The 18580-nt window shown below is 49.9% G+C and overlaps 1 long non-coding RNA gene across 1 annotated transcript in view; it reads left to right on the top strand.

Annotated features, from left to right (window-relative positions):
* The first annotated feature begins 413 nt into the window (after positions 1–413).
* The window catches only part of LOC143989364 (uncharacterized), a 78243-nt gene continuing 60076 nt past the window's right edge, over positions 414–18580 (top strand). The window contains exon 1 of the long non-coding RNA XR_013277018.1: positions 414–507. This is a non-coding gene — a long non-coding RNA (uncharacterized LOC143989364). The remainder of the gene's footprint in view (positions 508–18580) is intronic.

Raw genomic sequence — 18580 nt, 5'->3', positions numbered from 1 at the left:
GCGCAGTATGCAATTTCTGGCAACAACGTCACTTCCGCAGCATCCTGTGATAGGCAGCAAAATGTGACACTACACCGCACGTAGCTCAGCATAGGCACTACAAGTCCCAGCAATCCATAACCTAACACCACACGTAGCTCAGCATAGGCACTACAAGTCCCAGCAATCCATAACCTAACACCACACGTAGCTCAGCATGGTTATTTAAAAACTGATCCGAGGTAACAAGGGAAGTATTGGCGTTGTAACGCCCAGTGTTTGTGTTGTCTGCACAGTCACTTCCGTAACATTCTGTGATGCTTTTGCTTAACTGTATTGCCGAACATATGTTGGAACGCACGGCGCATGCGCAGTACGCAATTTCTGGCGGAAACGTCACTTCCGCAGCATCCTGTGATAGGCAGCATAATGTGACACTACACCGCCGCTTTTACGTCACTTCCGGTGTGTGATGTGACGGGACGCCTCTTCTGAGAGAAGAAGTGAAGATGGCGGCGGAGCGAGCAGGTAATGGAGGCGGGGCGGTGCACATCTGTGGGAGGATACAATCTCTGAGTCACCAGGACAGGAAGTGAAGGGAATTATCCCGATGGGGACACAGTCAGGGGGGCTTTATATTCTCCTCCTCCATAATTACCAACATTCCTCCGGGGGTCTGATCTCCTCCCCCACATAGTAATCAGAGAGCAGCTATTGGCTGAGGAGGTAGCAGAAGGCGGGCTGTACTGTGTCCTGTCCAATCACAGTGTCAGGAGTAGGGATGAGCTGCGGGGTCCGGCCGTCCTGGGTTGGGTTTGGGGGGTAATCAGTGGGATTTGTGTACACTGGGCGGTAATGAGATGTAACCGCAATACGATCCGTGTGTGAGGAGGAGAACCCGGAACGTCTCGCTACCGCGCTTTGTTTACATTCTGTGACCGGCTGTGATTGGACACGGCTGGTCACATGTATCGGGGGATGGAAACCACACAGATCGGGGATGGGCTGTGTCCGAGGGACAGACCCCACCCCCCGGGGGCCCGCAGGAGCCGCGAAATACCGAGGCCGTCATATGACTATGGCCGGGTACTGAAGTGGTTACATAGGATCGGTCCCAGCACAGAACCCTGGGGGGCCCCACTACCCTCCCCCGACCATTCCGACTACCCCCCATTTATCACCACCCTCTGAACTCGCCCTTGTAGCCACTTTATCTAGATACACCCCGTCTACAGGCCTTCCTTTATCTAGATACACCCCGTCTATGGGCCTTCCTTTATCTAGATACACCACATCTACGGGCCTTCCTTTATCTAGATACACCATGTCTACGGACCTTCCTTTATCTAGATACACCACATCTACGGGCCTTCCTTTATCTAGATACACCCCGTCTACGGGCCTTCCTTTATCTAGATACACCACATCTACGGACCTTCCTTTATCTAGATACACCAGGTCTACGGACCTTCCTTTATCTAGATACACCACATCTACGGGCCTTCCTTTATCTAGATACACCACGTCTACGGGCCTTCCTTTATCTAGATACACCACGTCTACGGACCTTCCTTTATCTAGATACACCACGTCTACGGGCCTTCCTTTATCTAGATACACCACGTCTACGGGCCTTCCTTTATCTAGATACACCCCGTCTACGGGCCTTCCTTTATCCAGATACACCACGTCTACGGGCCTTCCTTTATCTAGATACACCCCGTCTATGGGCCTTCCTTTATCTAGATACACCATGTCTACGGGCCTTCCTTTATCCAGATACACCACATCTACGGGTCTTCCTTTATCTAGATACACCACGTCTACGGGCCTTCCTTTATCTAGATACACCACGTCTACGGGCCTTCCTTTATCTAGATACACCACGTCTACGGGCCTTCCTTTATCTAGATACACCACATCTACGGGCCTTCCTTTATCTAGATACACCACGTCTACGGGCCTTCCTTTATCTAGATACACCACGTCTACGGACCTTCCTTTATCTAGATACACCACGTCTACGGGCCTTCCTTTATCTAGATACACCACGTCTACGGGCCTTCCTTTATCTAGATACACCCCGTCTACGGGCCTTCCTTTATCTAGATACACCACATCTACAGACCTTCCTTTATCTAGATACACCACGTCTACGGGCCTTCCTTTATCTAGATACACCACATCTACGGGCCTTCCTTTATCTAGATACACCCCGTCTACGGGCCTTCCTTTATCTAGATACACCACGTCTACGGACCTTCCTTTATCTAGATACACCACGTCTACGGGCCTTCCTTTATCTAGATACACCACGTCTACGGGCCTTCCTTTATCTAGATACACCCCGTCTACGGGCCTTCCTTTATCCAGATACACCACGTCTACAGACCTTCCTTTATCCAGATACACCACATCTATGGGCCTTCCTTTATCTAGATACACCACGTCTACGGGTCTTCCTTTATCTAGATACACCACGTCTACGGCCTTCCTTTATCTAGATACACCACGTCTACGGGCCTTCCTTTATCCAGATACACCACATCTATGGGCCTTCCTTTATCTAGATACACCACATCTACGGGCCTTCCTTTATCTAGATACACCACATCTACGGGCCTTCCTTTATCTAGATACACCACGTCTACGGGCCTTCCTTTATCTAGATACACCACATCTACGGGTCTTCCTTTATCTAGATACACCACATCTATGGGCCTTCCTTTATCTAGATACACCACGTCTACGGCCTTCCTTTATCTAGATACACCACGTCTACGGGCCTTCCTTTATCCAGATACACCACATCTATGGGCCTTCCTTTATCTAGATACACCACATCTACGGGCCTTCCTTTATCTAGATACACCACATCTACGGGCCTTCCTTTATCTAGATACACCACGTCTACGGGCCTTCCTTTATCTAGATACACCACGTCTACGGGCCTTCCTTTATCTAGATACACCACATCTACGGGCCTTCCTTTATCTAGATACACCACATCTACGGGCCTTCCTTTATCTAGATACACCACGTCTACGGGCCTTCCTTTATCTAGATACACCACGTCTACGGGCCTTCCTTTATCTAGATACACCACGTCTACGGGCCTTCCTTTATCCAGATACACCACTGTGATGGATAAGAACTATAAATTAGTTCTTGGTTATCTGCTGCTATTCCTAATTAAAAAGTATAAATGTGCAGCACATTAGAAGTAAACACTCTCTGAGACATGTTCAGCTCGGCTACTTCTAAATACTGATTTATTGGTGGGCGGTGTTAATATTTTATACAGAAAGATACGTCATTGCTATGTCAGTCTAATAGGCACATCTCATTGGTTACAATACAAGAGAAATGAAGAAACTTGATGCTTGAAGTTTGGTTGAAGCTGGTTTTCTTATCTCAGAATGCATTCTTCTAACGCGGGGGATGTGGGGGGTGGACGCCATCTTTAAGCGTCAATCTGTATGCTACATAATAAGTAAGGAGCATGGGAACATGTATACACATAAGCAAATAGACATTTTCTGATTATCATTATGTACATTGGATTCCTTAACAGTCCCCCCTAAAATGTCTATTTTCTTCTGTCCCTCATCTAAAGGTCCTACTCACCTGGCCCATTCTCCTCAGCAACTCTTTTTAAGCTGTATATAGAGTTGGGCAGCAACTAGTTCACTACCCCCCTCGATACAGCTGGAGAAGGGCAATCAGGTGCTATCTACCCCTATAACCCTAGAGGACTGTGAGATTTTGGACAGGGAGTGACTGTAGAGGAGTGAAGGGTTTGTCATCCTCCATCATAAGAGGGTCCTCTTCTTCTTGGTGGAGAAATGTAGGTGGGCTGTTGTCTACAGCCTTGCTCATTAACTTCTTTACGAAAGGTAGAATACAGCATACAATCGGGGGGTAAAAGAACCAGGATTATTAATACCGTTACCCCTATCTGGGCGAGCACCTTCTGCCCCCCACTCATCCAGCTAAAATATTTATTATATTATTGATTTCTTCTTCAACTCCAATGACAAATCTTCTGATTTCTTTATAGCTAAAATTACTTTACCATTTGGGCCGGTATTATCAGGAATGTAGGTGCAACAGGTTCCCGTTTTTTCTATCATTTTACAGACACCTCCTTTCTCAGCTAACACCATGTCTAAGGCCATCCGGTTCTGGAATGTCATGTAGGAAGTGGGGGGGGGTAACTGGCCAGCAATTCCCTGGAGGGCATCTTTAGTGTAATTCACGAATCTTTGTTGGTTATAATATATGTAATTGATCCAATCTACATTCTTGTTCACATTTATTATGGGGATCAAAGACTCAAAACCAACTTTTACCTGATCCCTGGCTTTGAATTCATCAGGGACCCCCCTTGGGACCCCTATAGCATCTATGTACACATGAGGGTCAAAGCTTCCGGAGAGAGAGCTGCCCGCTTCCTCCTCTGACTATATGCTGGGTCAGTGTATGTATCAGGGGTATCTTCTGCTAGGATATGGAGGGGCATAATCACCTTTTCAGGGCACATTCACCGGTCCAGATACCCTCTAATCTGGTCCTATGTTCCAACCCACTGTCCCTCCCAGGAACCACAATTCTGGCCCCAGTAACTGTCTGTAAAACACACATATATATCCTTACCATCAGGGATGTCACTGTACCAATGGCATTGCCATGAAACAGTCAAACAGACAAGGTACTATGTCACAGTAATCAAAGGTAAAGGTGGTCACATGTGTACCTGAAGAGTTGTACCAAAATGTAATTATGTTTTATTTTTATTTTTATTTTTTTGTGATGACACCTCCTGGGCCTCCCCCCTAGACCAAACAGAAAAAGGATATGCAGCATGGTCGTCATGAAGTGGGCGGGATCTTGTCCTTGGGGGTGGAGCTTTCTTGCAGTGGGAGGCGTATATTCAGGTATTCTTCCCGGCCAATTCCACTGAGGTGGCTGTGGTCAGCAAAACTTGGAATGGACCATCATATCTGGGTTCAAGAGAATGTTTTCTCACAAATTTCTTTACCAGCCCCCAATCTCCAGGCAGTAGTTGGTGTGTTCCTGTATCTAATTCAGGATCTGGAATGGAAGAAAACACTTGGAAATGCATTTGGGTTAATTCTCGTGATAATGAGGTCACATAATTAGTCAACACATCAGATTGCAACTGAAACTGTTGTGGAAAGTGACAGCCAAGTCTGGGGGCTGAACCAAACTAAATTTTATAAGGGGATAGGGCATATTTCCCCCGGGGTGTGTGTCTGACACTGAACAGGGCAATGGGCAAACTGTCTGGCCGACTTATGTTAGTCTTTTGGGCCATCTTTAACATCCTGTTTTTCTAGTGTCCCTTTCATCCTTTCTACCTTCCTGCTACTTTGAGGGTGGTAAGGGGTGTGTAGAGCCAACTGAACCCCCAGTGCTGCCCTAATCTTTTGTAAGGGTTGCTGTGAAGGCTGGGCCTGATCGCTCTCTATCACCTCTGGGACCTCAAATCTACATACTATCTCACTCAGTAGTTCCTTAGCTGTGGTCCTGGCAGTCATGTCCACCTCCACTAGGGGGCGTATTCGAATCTGTCACTCCTTTGGCATTTGGGAGTGATCAATTTGTATCCTCTGGAAGGGGTATAGAGCTTTTGCCAGGTGCTTCTTCTGTGCCTTTTCTGTACATTCTGGGTTACATTTGTTGCAGATAGTGCATGATCTGCAGAAGTCGTTGGTCAATGAAGTAACTCATAAGTTCATAAGAGTCTTTGTCAAGTGGGCAGCTCCATTTCCCCATTGCACCATGGCTGGGTACATACTCCTGGGTAGACAAGGCTTCTTGCTGCACTCGAATAGTCCATCTCTGAGAGTTCCTCCTCTCCGTTTTCCAGCTTTCCTTCTCATCCGGACTTGCTGCTTCCTGTAATTATTTCAGATAAACTCTGTCCACTGGGAGAGTCTGTAGGGTAAGCACAGGGTGGTCTTCTTCTACCACCCTGCTGTCCACTTCCCGTGGACCACTGGCTGTCTGTTTGGCAGCTGAATTGGCTAGATTGCCTCGAGCTTCCTTCGAGTTTAGTTTGTTGTGTGCTTTACTTTAGAATAGTCACTTGGGTTGGGAGAAGCAGGGCGCCCATCAAGTCCTTGATGGCTGAGCTGTTTCACAGGTGTTCCTGCAGCCATCAGGAACCCTCTGTCCTTCCAGATAACACCAAAATCATGGGCAACACTGAAAGCATATCTTGAGTCCGTATGAATGTTGGCTCTTTTTCCCTCTGCCAATTTACATGCTGTAGTAAGTGCCTCTAGCTCTGCCACCTGTGCAGACATCACCGGTGGTAAGGTTTCAGTTTGGAGAACCGAGTTTTCAGTGGTGACCTGGATCCTGCAGGGGTATTTCACTCACGGTGGGGAGATGCGTGGTTTGCAGCCGCATTCATTCGATGCAGTCATGGGGTGACAAGTCAAGACTCGACTCCTCCTCCTTACCCCCCTCGAGAAGTGGAAGAAGGGTGGTAGGTTTCAGTGTTTGACAACGTAATAGAGTAATGCTGTCTAGAAGGTAGGAACACAGGAGTCTCAAGTGTCTGGCAATGGACAGATGTTTTGGCTGGATCTTGGTGGAGTATGGGAGCAATGTCATGGGGAGCAAGCAGAACGAGGCAGAGTCCGAGAGCCAAGTCCAAAGTTTTGTCAAACAAGGCTTGTGCAGGAAACACAGCTCACAGACACGATGGGCCTCCTGTGTTATCGCATCCAGCCGACAGGAATAATATCCTATAGGGCATTGGCAGATGCCGTGTGATTGGGCGAGTACACCTGTAGCATGTCCCAGATGTTCGGATACAAAGGGCTTGAACGTTTTGTCGTAGTCTGGGAGCCCTAGCGCCAGAGATAGTGTGCTTGAAGGCCTCAAAGTTGGATATTGCTTCAGGAAACATCTGGAAGGGGTCTGATTTCAGGGCATCATACAAAGCTTGCATCAGTAGGGAGAGTTCTGGAATCCATGCTCTGCAATAGGAAATTAGTCCAAGAAAGGAATGAAGGGGCTTCTGGCCTTGTGGCAGTGGGATGTCGGACATTGCTTACACCCTGTCTTCAGTGAGGTGTATTGTCCCATGGGACAAGACAGTGTCCAAGAACAATTACAGATGTTGAGCACCACTGCAATTTGGGCTTTGAGGCTTCGCAACCCTGTGTGGCAAGATAGCCCAACTGGCTTTCTGAGGTGACTTCAACAGTGGGTAAGTCAGCTGCACAGTGGAGAAGGTCATCAACATATTGGAGGAGAGTCACTTCCAGGTGATCCTCTTGTTATATGTCAAGGATGATAGCCATAGCGTTTGCAAACTAGCTTGGAGAGTTCTGTGCCCCTTTTTGGCATAACTGTCTGGGTACGTTGCTGCTTCTTTTCGTGGGAGAAGGCAAAGAGGTACCTGCAGGAAGGATGCAGGGGTACACTGTAGAATGCATTTGCCAGGTCCACCACAGTGAAGTACTCAGCCATTGGAGGTACAGCTGATAATAAGGTATGTGGATTTGGCACAATTGGGGTGTCTAACACTGTGACTTCGTTAATTGCTCGCAGATCCTGCACCATCCTGTATCTGTCAGGTTCTCCCTTAGGTGTTTTCTTCTTGACAGGAAAAAGAGGTGTATTACATGGTGAGGTACAGGGGACCAAGGCCCCATTCTGGACCAAGGCAGCTACATGTTTTGAGATAGCTTCTGATTGAGCCAACTTAAGTGGGTATTGTGGTTTCCGGGCAATGATGCGCCCTCTTTGAGCTTGACTGAAACTGGTGGCACTTTTAAGTGACCAATGTCTTCCGGGCCTGTGGTCCATAGACACGCAGGAGTTCTGTCAAGTACTTCTTTTGGTATTGAACTTGGAGTTATTGCTTCATGAAGTGTCATCAGGAGAGGCAGAGAATACAAAGCAGATGAGTCTTCCAAGGATAGGGGAGTATGTAACTTCACCCCCCCCCCCCATAGGTGTGAAAATGATTGACGCCTGTAGTCTGGACAGCACATCAGCTCCTTGTAGATTCAAGGGACATGTAGAGGACACCACAAATCTGGTAAGCAAATCAGGAAATGTCCTCACTTGGAGAGGCTCAGTGAGTGGACTGGAGCGGGGCACCCCATCCACTCCCACGCAGGAAACATCAATAGTGGAAAGGAAAGAATTATCAGGCAGGTCCTCAGCCCTCAACACACTCCTGGCTGCACTCATGTCAATGAGACAAGTGGTAGGTTTTCCTTGTATAGGTAACGTGACCTTTTCTAGGGGTCCCCCAGTCTCATTTGAGGACACTGTCATAAGGGGTGACACGGGTTTTCTCATTTCCTAGCATGAGTTGGGGCGTGGTGGTGAAGGTCCATGTCCACGTTGCCCTTCGCGGGGATCCCTGTCATGTCTCAGATGTCTTGAGGCTCTGTGACCCCACTTCCCACAGTTGTAACAGATGATCTTTTCCCTGGTATTGGGCAGTGGTGGTGGACGAGTGTAGGCGGGATCTTCATCTTGTGTTACCATGAGGGGCGTTGGTTTTTTCCTTTTTGGTTTTCTATCCCTCTGGCCACCAACGGTAAATTGGACATTTTCATTGAGCGATATTCAGGGCGGGCCACCATCAGGCTTTTTCTGATATCCTCTCTGAGTCCTGAGACAAAAGCAGATGATAACGTGTGTGTGTGTCTTTTCATAGAGGGAGAAGCCCAGATCATCAAAGGCCTGTATGAGTCTAGCATGATACTTCTCCACAGACTCCCCTTTATCTTGGGCAATATCTTGGATTGTGGTGGTCTGATCTGCCAATTTCTCCTTTGCCCAGTCGCGGAGTTGTGCACAGAACTCCAAGCCTGAGGTATAAGAAGTGGCACTTGCCAGGCAGGCATCATTGAAGGCTGTCTGCATGACTGGCCAAAAGACATGTCCTGCTTTAATTTGGCATAGGCTGATCAAGTCTCTCCAGGCAGCTGAGTAAGCTTCTTGTATCTGCACTATCCTGCGGTAGAAGGGCATTGGCTGTTTCTCTGGGTCAGGCAGACTTGTCACTAAGGTTGCTGCTTGTGATGGGGTAAAAGCGACATACATCACCGGTGCCCCTTCTGGTAACCGAGACTGGTGTTGGGGCAGGGAAGGGGCACTGTTCCTTATGGTTGTCAGCATACGTTTGAGATCCTCCCGGAACTGTGAATCCGGAGCCGGATTAGGGGTTAAATCAGCAGGTGGCCTTGCTGCCTGTTGTTGGTCTTCCCACTCGGATGCTTCTTCATCATTAACATATCCGGCAAGTGAAGGTAGTGCTTCCATATTAGGGAAGACAGGTGTGTGGTAGGAACCATCCTGGTTTAAAACGGGAAGAACTGGGTATAGGCCATGGCTGGGCCTATTGGGTGTACCAAGATGGCCGCCGGCAGGAAGTGCACAGGGCTGTGCTTGAAGCGTGGGCTTGGGTGTACCAAGATGGCCGCCACTGGGAGTGGTCACAGTGGGTTGTGCTCGGGTTGGGGTGGTGAGAAGGGGGTGGGCGTTAGGCGGATAGCAGGGTTGTCCCTCCCCTCCTTCGTTCCAGTTTTTTGTATATGGGGGCGGTACAGCCACATTATCAACTCTGTGATACACATACATCCTCTTCTATCCAACCTTCTTTGTGCAATGCCCTTGCCGTCCTGTACCATGCTTCTGCCACATTCAATAAGCCGTTATCACACAGAGTCCCCTTTGTCTTCTTATCAGCACATGCCATTCCTCTGCTTCTTGCAACATCTCTCTTCTTCTAATATCACATTCTAGCATTCTCTCTCTCTCTCTCTCTCTCTCTCTCTCTCTCAGCGGACGGCTTAAGAGGAGAATACAGGCAACAATGTGGTTAATACTCCTCTGACTGCTGTCTTATCAAAGAATTCCTAGGGTGGGGGCTCGCATTCCTGCGAGAGATCTGTCTCCTCGCACACTCCTGACTATTCTATCTCTTCGAGGGTCAAAACTAGCACGTCAGAGGTGGTGTGGAGCAGTGGCTTATGGCCCAACTGAATCTCCAGGTAGCCACCTTCTCTCCAACCCTCTTCGTGTATATCAAACAGTAATGGACAAATACACACACAGGACATGACACCTGACACTCTTTGAACTGCAAAGATAGCTCTCGGGAAAAGCTCACCTGAGTCACAAGACTGCCAAATTCCAGCTAGCCTTCTTTCAAACTGCCCTAATTCACAGTTTGAGATTAACCCTCAGAGGTCCTACACAGCCAACCTCGAGTAACCCCGTCTATAAATGCCTGCAGAATTCCACCCCACCACTAGAGGTAGAATCTAGGGGTGAGGATGGACACACGCCTGCAGCAGCACTTTCAGTCTGCTAAATTTGCAATCCTTCAGAATGACAGACACTGAACAGATAATAGTCAGCAGAAAACCATTAGCAGGTTCGTTAAAACGGCTTCAGGCGAGAAATAAGTTATCTGCCTCTTTGAACAATCGAAAGGAGCCAACAAGACAAAATCAACCAGTCAAACCAGAGAAGTCGTACAAATGGTAAGGATAAATATGCTTACCGTACTGTTAGGGCTGCGCGCTTAACCCCCTTCTCTGATCTGGCCAGCCGTTCAGTCCTGGAATGCGGTCTCCCTTCGATTGAAGCCTGAAAGCCCCACGTTGGGCGCCAGTTGTGATGGATTAGAACTATAAATTAGTTCTTGGTTATCTGCTGCTATTCCTAATTAAAAAGTATAAATGTGCATGCACATTAGAAGTAAACACTCTCTGAGATATGTTCAGCTCAGGCTACTTCTAAATACTGATTTATTGGTGGGCGGTGTTAATATTTATACAGAAATATACGTCATTGCTATGTCAGTCTAATTGGTACATCTCATTGGTTACAATACAAGAGAAATGGAGAAACTTGATGCTTGAAGTTTGGTTGAAGCTGGTTTTCTTATCTCAGAATGCATTCTTCTAACGCGGGGGATGTGGGGGGTACCCGCCATCTTTAAGCGTCAATCTGTATACTACATAATAAGTAAGGAGCATGGGAACATGTATACACATAAGCAAATAGACATTTTCTGATTATCATTATGTACATTGGATTCCTTAACACCACGTCTACGGGCCTTCCTTTATCCAGATACACCACATCTACGGGCCTTCCTTTATCCAGATACACCACGTCTACGGGCCTTCCTTTATCCAGATACACCACGTCTATGGACCTTCCTTTATCTAGATACACCACATCTACGGGCCTTCCTTTATCCAGATACACCACGTCTACGGGCCTTCCTTTATCTAGATACACCACATCTACGGGCCTTCCTTTATCCAGATACACCACGTCTACGGGCCTTCCTTTATCTAGATACACCACATCTACGGGCCTTCCTTTATCCAGATACACCACGTCTACAGGCCTTCCTTAATCTAGATACACCACGTCTACAGGCCTTCCTTAATCTAGATACACCACGTCTACGGGCCTTCCTTTATCCAGATACACCACGTCTACAGGCCTTCCTTAATCTAGATACACCACGTCTACGGGCCTTCCTTTATCTAGATACACCACATCTACGGGCCTTCCTTTATCCAGATACACCACATCTACGGGCCTTCCTTTATCTAGATACACCACGTCTACGGGCCTTCCTTAATCTAGATACACCACATCTACAGGCCTTCCTTTATCCAGATACACCACATCTACGGGCCTTCCTTTATCCAGATACACCACGTCTACGGGCCTTCCTTTATCTAGATACACCACGTCTACGGGCCTTCCTTTATCTAGATACACCATGTCTACGGGCCTTCCTTTATCTAGATACACCACATCTACGGGCCTTCCTTAATCTAGATACACCATGTCTACGGGCCTTCCTTAATCTAGATACACCATGTCTACAGGCCTTCCTTAATCTAGATACACCACATCTACGGGCCTTCCTTTATCCAGATACACCACATCTACGGGCCTTCCTTTATCTAGATACACCACGTCTACGAGCCTTACTTTATCTAGATACACCACGTCTACGGGCCTTCCTTTATCTAGATACACCACGTCTACGGGCCTTCCTTTATCTAGATACACCACGTCTACGGGCCTTCCTTTATCTAGATACACCCCGTCTACGGGCCTTCCTTTATCCAGATACACCACATCTACGGGCCTTCCTTTATCTAGATACACCACGTCTACGGGCCTTCCTTTATCTAGATACACGTCTACGGGCCTTTCTTTTATCTAGATACACCACGTCTACGGACCTTCCTTTATCTAGATACACCACGTCTACGGGCCTTCCTTTATCTAGATGCACCACGTCTACGGGCCTTCCTTTATCTAGATACACCACGTCTACGGGCCTTCCTTTATCTAGATGGCAGCTCACCTCCGCAGTGTGATTTTCAGAATTGGTGTGAACACCCATGTGATCTGATTCTAGGTTGGTCGAAATAATAAGGGTCCTGCTACACTTTGGTGTAGATTTGGTGTGATTTAGGCCATACAGATTGAATGGCTCAATTTGCAGTGCTGAAGAATCGCATGTGATTTGAAGAGGAAAGCGGTGCGATTCCTGTTTAGACTGGCATGCTGGTCTCGCACTGCATAGAGTGAAGCGGCTCGGAGTAGCAGAGAAGGACATTTCTTATGTTGAGGGGGATGTCTGGACGGTGGACTTAGAGATATTCCAGCCTCTAGCTCTCTTCCAATTGCAGTTTTCATGCTGCAGCTGCACGCACACCTATCTAGCAGCATGCTGTGTGTGCGCACATCAGGGGGTGGGGTTGGTAGCCCCGGCACAGCAGGGAAGCGGGGATTGGTCAGTTTATAGGGGTCTTCAGCACACTGAGCTCCTGTGCTGTTGACTCTGAATCCTCCGGTGAGAATGGTGAGTGATTGGATCGGCAGAGGCAGCTACATAGGCAGTGCAGTTCACCGTGCACCCAACCTGCTGCCGTGGAGGCAGAGCTACCAATATTCAGGAGAGAGAAGTGATTGCCAGCCCCGCATGCAGAATTAAAGTGACCACCCAACTCCTGGACCAGGCAGTCCCAGCGCTGATCCTTGTCACTTTCCATGCAGAGACCACACTGCAGTCCCTCCAGCTCACCTCTGCTGCATCCTGCAAGGTTGTGACAGAACCGGCCCTGATGGGGCCCCATGTGCACACAGGGCCCATGAACAGTGCCCAGGGGTGCCCACTCAATAAGATGGCCCGGTATATGCTATGAAAAGCTTAGAGTGATAAGAGAGGTGGTCATCAATAATGCTAGAGACTGGGTGGGTACCAGGGTAAGTTGTAATCTAAGATTGATTTCAGTGAAAACAGCCTGCCAGTAGGACCCAATCACAGGGCATTCCTAGAACATATGGATATAGGAACCCGGGTGGTGTCTACAACGTGGCCATATGGGGTCTCTTTCAGGGAACAATCTATGCAGTTTCTCTAGGGTACAGTATTCAAATTTGACTTGAAGCAACTGATTTCTGGAGGAAATAAGTTTCGGACCCTGTTCCAAGCTGTTCTCCCAGTCTTCCCTGTCCAGTGAGGGGATGTCTGCCTTCCAGTAATCCCATCATTTCACCATCCTTGGTATATCAGTGCACAGGAGGGCACCATAGAGGGATGACGGGGGCTTGTCTAGGTCCCTCGGAAGCAGCATTTCTTCTATGGGATCCGTTTTAATGGTGGGGGGCCTAGGGAACTGAACCCTAACAGCATGACACAACTGGAAGTACTGAAATAGCCCGGCAGTCCGAACCTCTGAGACAGTTGTAAAAAGAGAGTACATGTGGGCATAACATCCCCATACCGGGCCCAGAGCTGGGGGTCCTGTATCGTATGGAGGTGATGGAGTCTGGGGTTACCCCACAAGGGTTGAGTCGGGGACAGTTGACCCGAGGAGGAGAAGCACTGCATAGCAGCCTTCCAAATTCTCAGCCTGATATGTGTGGGACCCGGGATGAAACGGCCCGAGGACCTCTGTATATTAAGTTCCAGAGATCCATTAAAGAGGCGCCTTGGCGCCGTGTAAAGCCTCGGTATCCAACTGATGTACTTGAGACCAAATCTATATCGCTTCAGCACCGCCCAGGGATAGACCCACTCCACTGACTCAAACGTCTTTTCCGCATCTAGTGCGGCGATTACCCTAGTACCCCGATTATCACGGGGAATAGAGAGGTTAAGAAAAAGGCGTCTTGGCTTCCCTTGCCCGGCATGAACCCCGTCTGATCAACATGAGCCAGATCTTCAAGCACAGTACAGAGACGATTCGCCAAGACCATCACAGGGATTTTGGCATCGACATTTACAGCGATATCGGCCTATGTGAGGCACATTTCTGGGGGTCCTTACCGGGTTTGGGAATGAGCATAGACTCGGGGAGTGCGTCCATGGAGGACAGATCAGAAATGAGTTGTAAGTTTGGGGGCCACTACCTCCAAAAAATTGGTGTAGAATTCAGCAGGAAGCCCATCTGAGCCCGCGGTCTTACCCACCTGCAGTCTTCATATAGCCGTTTGGATTTCCTGCAACGTGATGTTAGCATCTAAGCATTCTCTAGCCTCGTCATCCAACATTGGGAATACAATAGGGTTTGGAAAGGTATCTAGGTATCCATGAATCAAATCTGGGGCTACTATGAGGCCTCCACTCTCCCCCTTTATATTAGCAATGTGTGTTGTTGGATTTGGGCTTTTAGCCAGCCCAGCCAGCGTAGACCATTCTTACCTCCATATTCAAAAACATTTTGTTTGGGGATGGACCAGAGCTTTTTTGGTATTCTCCACCTTCAAAAGGTCCAATACCTATCCGGGGTAGGGGAAGAAACATACTCAGCCTCCAATCCCACCGCCTCGGTCTCTATGAATTCTAATGAGCAAGACATCTCCCTTTGAAGTGCCGCTATGCGAGAGATGTATGCCCCCTGACCCATGCCTTAAAAGCGTCTCATATCACTAGGGGGGATTTAGACTCTCCATTAGTATTCCAGAATTGACACAACGATTCCACCATAGGTTCCTGCAGTCTATCGTCCATTGCCCAGAATCTGGAGAGACGCCATAGTCTAGAGCAGTGATGGCGAACCTTGGCACCCCAGATGTTTTGGAACTACATTTCCCATGATGCTCTGGCACTCTGCAGTGTACTCGAGCATCATGGGAAATGTATTTCCAAAACATCTGGGGTGCCGAGGTTCTCCATCACTGGTCTAGAGCCAGGGGAGGCAGACAGGGAGAGGGTCATACTAAGTGGCGGATGGTCAGAGATGCCCCTAGGGAGTATGGCTGCCTCAGTAGCCCAACTAAGGGCAGCTGGGGAAGCGAATGCCAAATCCAACCTCGATAGGGTTGTAAAGGAGGTGGAGTGGCAAGTATATTCACCAACAGCTGGATGCGTCTCCAGACATCTTCAAGGCCAAATGTGGAGGCCCATTGCATGAGTGCCAATGTACCCCGTGCCTGCCCCCCCCCCCCCCCCCATCTATCCGGATCTGGACAAAGGACCATGTTAAAGTCACCCGATAAGAAAACAGTCGGGGTATCATAACCTAATACCTGTGGTATAATGTCATTGAAAGTAGTAATTGACGCTGGAGGGGGAGGTACACCCCTACAATCACATATTCTTATCATAGACCTTTCATGCAGTATAATATACTTTCCAGCTGCATCTGTACGCACCCCCTAGACTTTAAAGGGCAAGGACCTCCGAATAAATATACTCACGCCACGGGTGTAATTCGAATAGGTTGCATGAAAATGCTCGCCAACCTTGGGGCGTCGGAGACTGTTGATCCTAGAGCCCTGGAGGTGGGTCTCTTGTAAAATCCAGATATGCCATGGATATTTTTGGAGATATTTAAAGACTAGAGATCGTTTCACTGCCAAATCGAGGCCCCAGACATTCCATGATATCACGGTAAGGGAATATGTAGATATGAGTGCACAGGAGAGCCTACGACAAAGATCAGGGACAGCATGGGATAAAATCCTCACATTACACCCACTACACAAAGTATTGAGCCAGTACATTGATGGACAAGTGTTGCAGTAACCAAAGGCGCAGAACAAAGCACAAAACAGATAGAAAAAACACATTTAGAACTAAACCAACCAACGCTCCCCCCCCCCCCACCCAACTATGTGGAGCAAATAAACCCACCCCACCCCAAAAATAGAGAGCATGAACCCCAAACAGTTAACAAGGTAGAACCTAGAGGGACGTGAGCCTGATGTGTTGATTCACATAGCAAACACCTACAATGTACAAGAGATGCTGGCCATACTAACAGCCATACTCCCTAGGGGCATCTCTAACCATGCGCCACTTAGTATGACCCTCTCCCTGTCTGCCTCCTCTGGCTCTAGACTATGGCGTCTCTCCAGATGCTGGCAGTCAGGTAGCACAATGTGCCTGCAGTGATGAAGACATTTCTCCTGAGCAGCAGGAGTATGGCCAGAGCAAACCGAAATGGCCGAAAATGACAAGGGCAGTACTAAAACACCATACCATACAGTACCAGGAGCTAACCCCCCCCCCCCCACCGGAATCCCCAAGGTGTTGCAGCAGCGTCTGCCGTAGCCGCCACCATGCTGCCTTTTTTTCACTGAGTCCGCTGGCGGCTGCATCCTCCGCCCTCTCCTATGGATCACAGCGCTGGCTGGCTCTGTGTTCGGCGGCCGCGCTGTAACATGGCCCCGCCCCCCCCAAGACCAGCTCGTGTGATAGTAGAGAGAATCAACGTTCCGCCTATCGCATGAGCCGGTCTGAGGGGGCGGGGCCATGTTACAGAGCAGCCGCCGAACACAGAGCCAGCCAGTGTTGTGATCCATAGGAGGAGATACTGCAGGTACAGCACGCCCTGTGTGCCACAGTGCCTGGATAGGAGGATCGAAGGGGTGGGGGGGCTGGAGGGGCCCCCCTGCCGATTCTCCTATCCAACTTATTTTTCTGTCTCCAGTTCACCTTGTGCTCCCGGCCCCCCCAGTGCTCTCCTCCACCACCACACTCTCCTGCCCCCCCCGCTCTCCTCCACCACCACACTCTCCTGCCCCCCCGCTCTCCTCCTCCACCACACTCTCCTCCCCCCCTGCTCTCCTCCTCCACCACACTCTCCTCCCCCCCTGCTCTCCTCCTCCACCACACTCTCCTCCCCCCCTGCTCTCCTCCTCCACCACACTCTCCTGCCCCCCCGCTCTCCTCCACCACCACACTCTCCTCCCCCCTGCTCTCCTCCTCCACCACACTCTCCTCCCCCCCTGCTCTCCTCCTCCACCACACTCTCCTGCCCCCCTGCTCTCCTCCTCCACCACACTCTCCTGCCCCCCGCTCTCCTCCACCACCACACTCTCCTGCCCCCCTGCTCTCCTCCACCACCACACTCTCCTCCCCCCCTGCTCTCCTCCACCACCACACTCTCCTGCCCCCTCTGCTCTCCTCCATCACACTCTCCTGCCCCCTCTGCTCTCCTCCATCACACTCTCCTGCCCCCTCTGCTCTCCTCCATCACACTCTCCTGCCCCCCTGCTCTCCTCTACCACCACACTCTCCTGCCCCCCTGCTCTCCTCTACCACCACACTCTCCTGCCCCCCTGCTCTCCTCTACCACCACACTCTCCTGCCCCCTCTGCTCTCCTCCATCACACTCTCCTGCCCCCTCTGCTCTCCTCCATCACACTCTCCTGCCCCCTGCTCTCCTCTACCACCACACTCTCCTGCCCCCCTGCTCTCCTCTACCACCACACTCTCCTGCCCCCCTGCTCTCCTCTACCACCACACTCTCCTGCCCCCCTGCTCTCCTCTACCACCACACTCTCCTGCCCCCCTGCTCTCCTCTACCACCACACTCTCCTGCCCCCCTGCTCTCCTCCACCACCACACTCTCCTGCCCCCCCACAGTTCTCTCCTCCCCTGTTCTTGCTGCCCTCCCCGCTCTCTAGCTCTCCCCATCCTTCTCTAGCCACCATCCCAGTGCTCTCCCCCTGTCCCCCCAGTGCTTTCCCCCCTGTTCTCCCCTCAGTGCTCTCCCCCTTGTCTCCCCAGTGCTCTCCTCCACCACACTCTCCTGCCCCCCGTGATCTCCTTCACTACCACAATCTCCTGCCCCCCCACAGTTTTCTCCTCCCCTGTTCTTGCTGCCCCGATGCTCTCCCCATCCTTCTCTAGCCACCATCCCAGTGCTCTCCCCCCTGTTGTTCCCCCCCCCAGCGCTCTCTGCTCCCCACCCCTGTAATCTCCACTCCCCCTCGCTCTTTGCCCCCACCCATGTGTTCTCCAACCCTGCCAGTACTCTCTGCTTCCCCTTCTCTCCGACTCCCACCCAGTGCTCTCCACTTCCCCAGGACCAGAGCGCAGGCTGACTGGGGCCGGGAAATGAGGACGGTTGAAGGTGCAGGTGGTCAGGGACCACTCCATCTCACAGCAAACAGATCCTCTGGAAGGAGCACCGTCCCCATCCAAAACGAGAACAGAGCCTGCCTGCTGCTGTCCATCATGGATATCCTGCTGGCATGCAAGGTACTGTACCAAGCATCAACAACACACCTTCCCACAGACAGGGACTGCAGACTGGGACAT

The sequence above is a fragment of the Lithobates pipiens genome, unplaced genomic scaffold (assembly GCF_037356315.1).
Source record: "Lithobates pipiens isolate NorthernLeopardFrog02 unplaced genomic scaffold, aLitPip1_a1.2 Scaffold_18, whole genome shotgun sequence".
NCBI lineage: Eukaryota > Metazoa > Chordata > Amphibia > Anura > Ranidae > Lithobates > Lithobates pipiens.
Note: the sequence above shows the minus strand (reverse complement) of the source record. Positions and strands in the feature narration are given on the sequence as shown.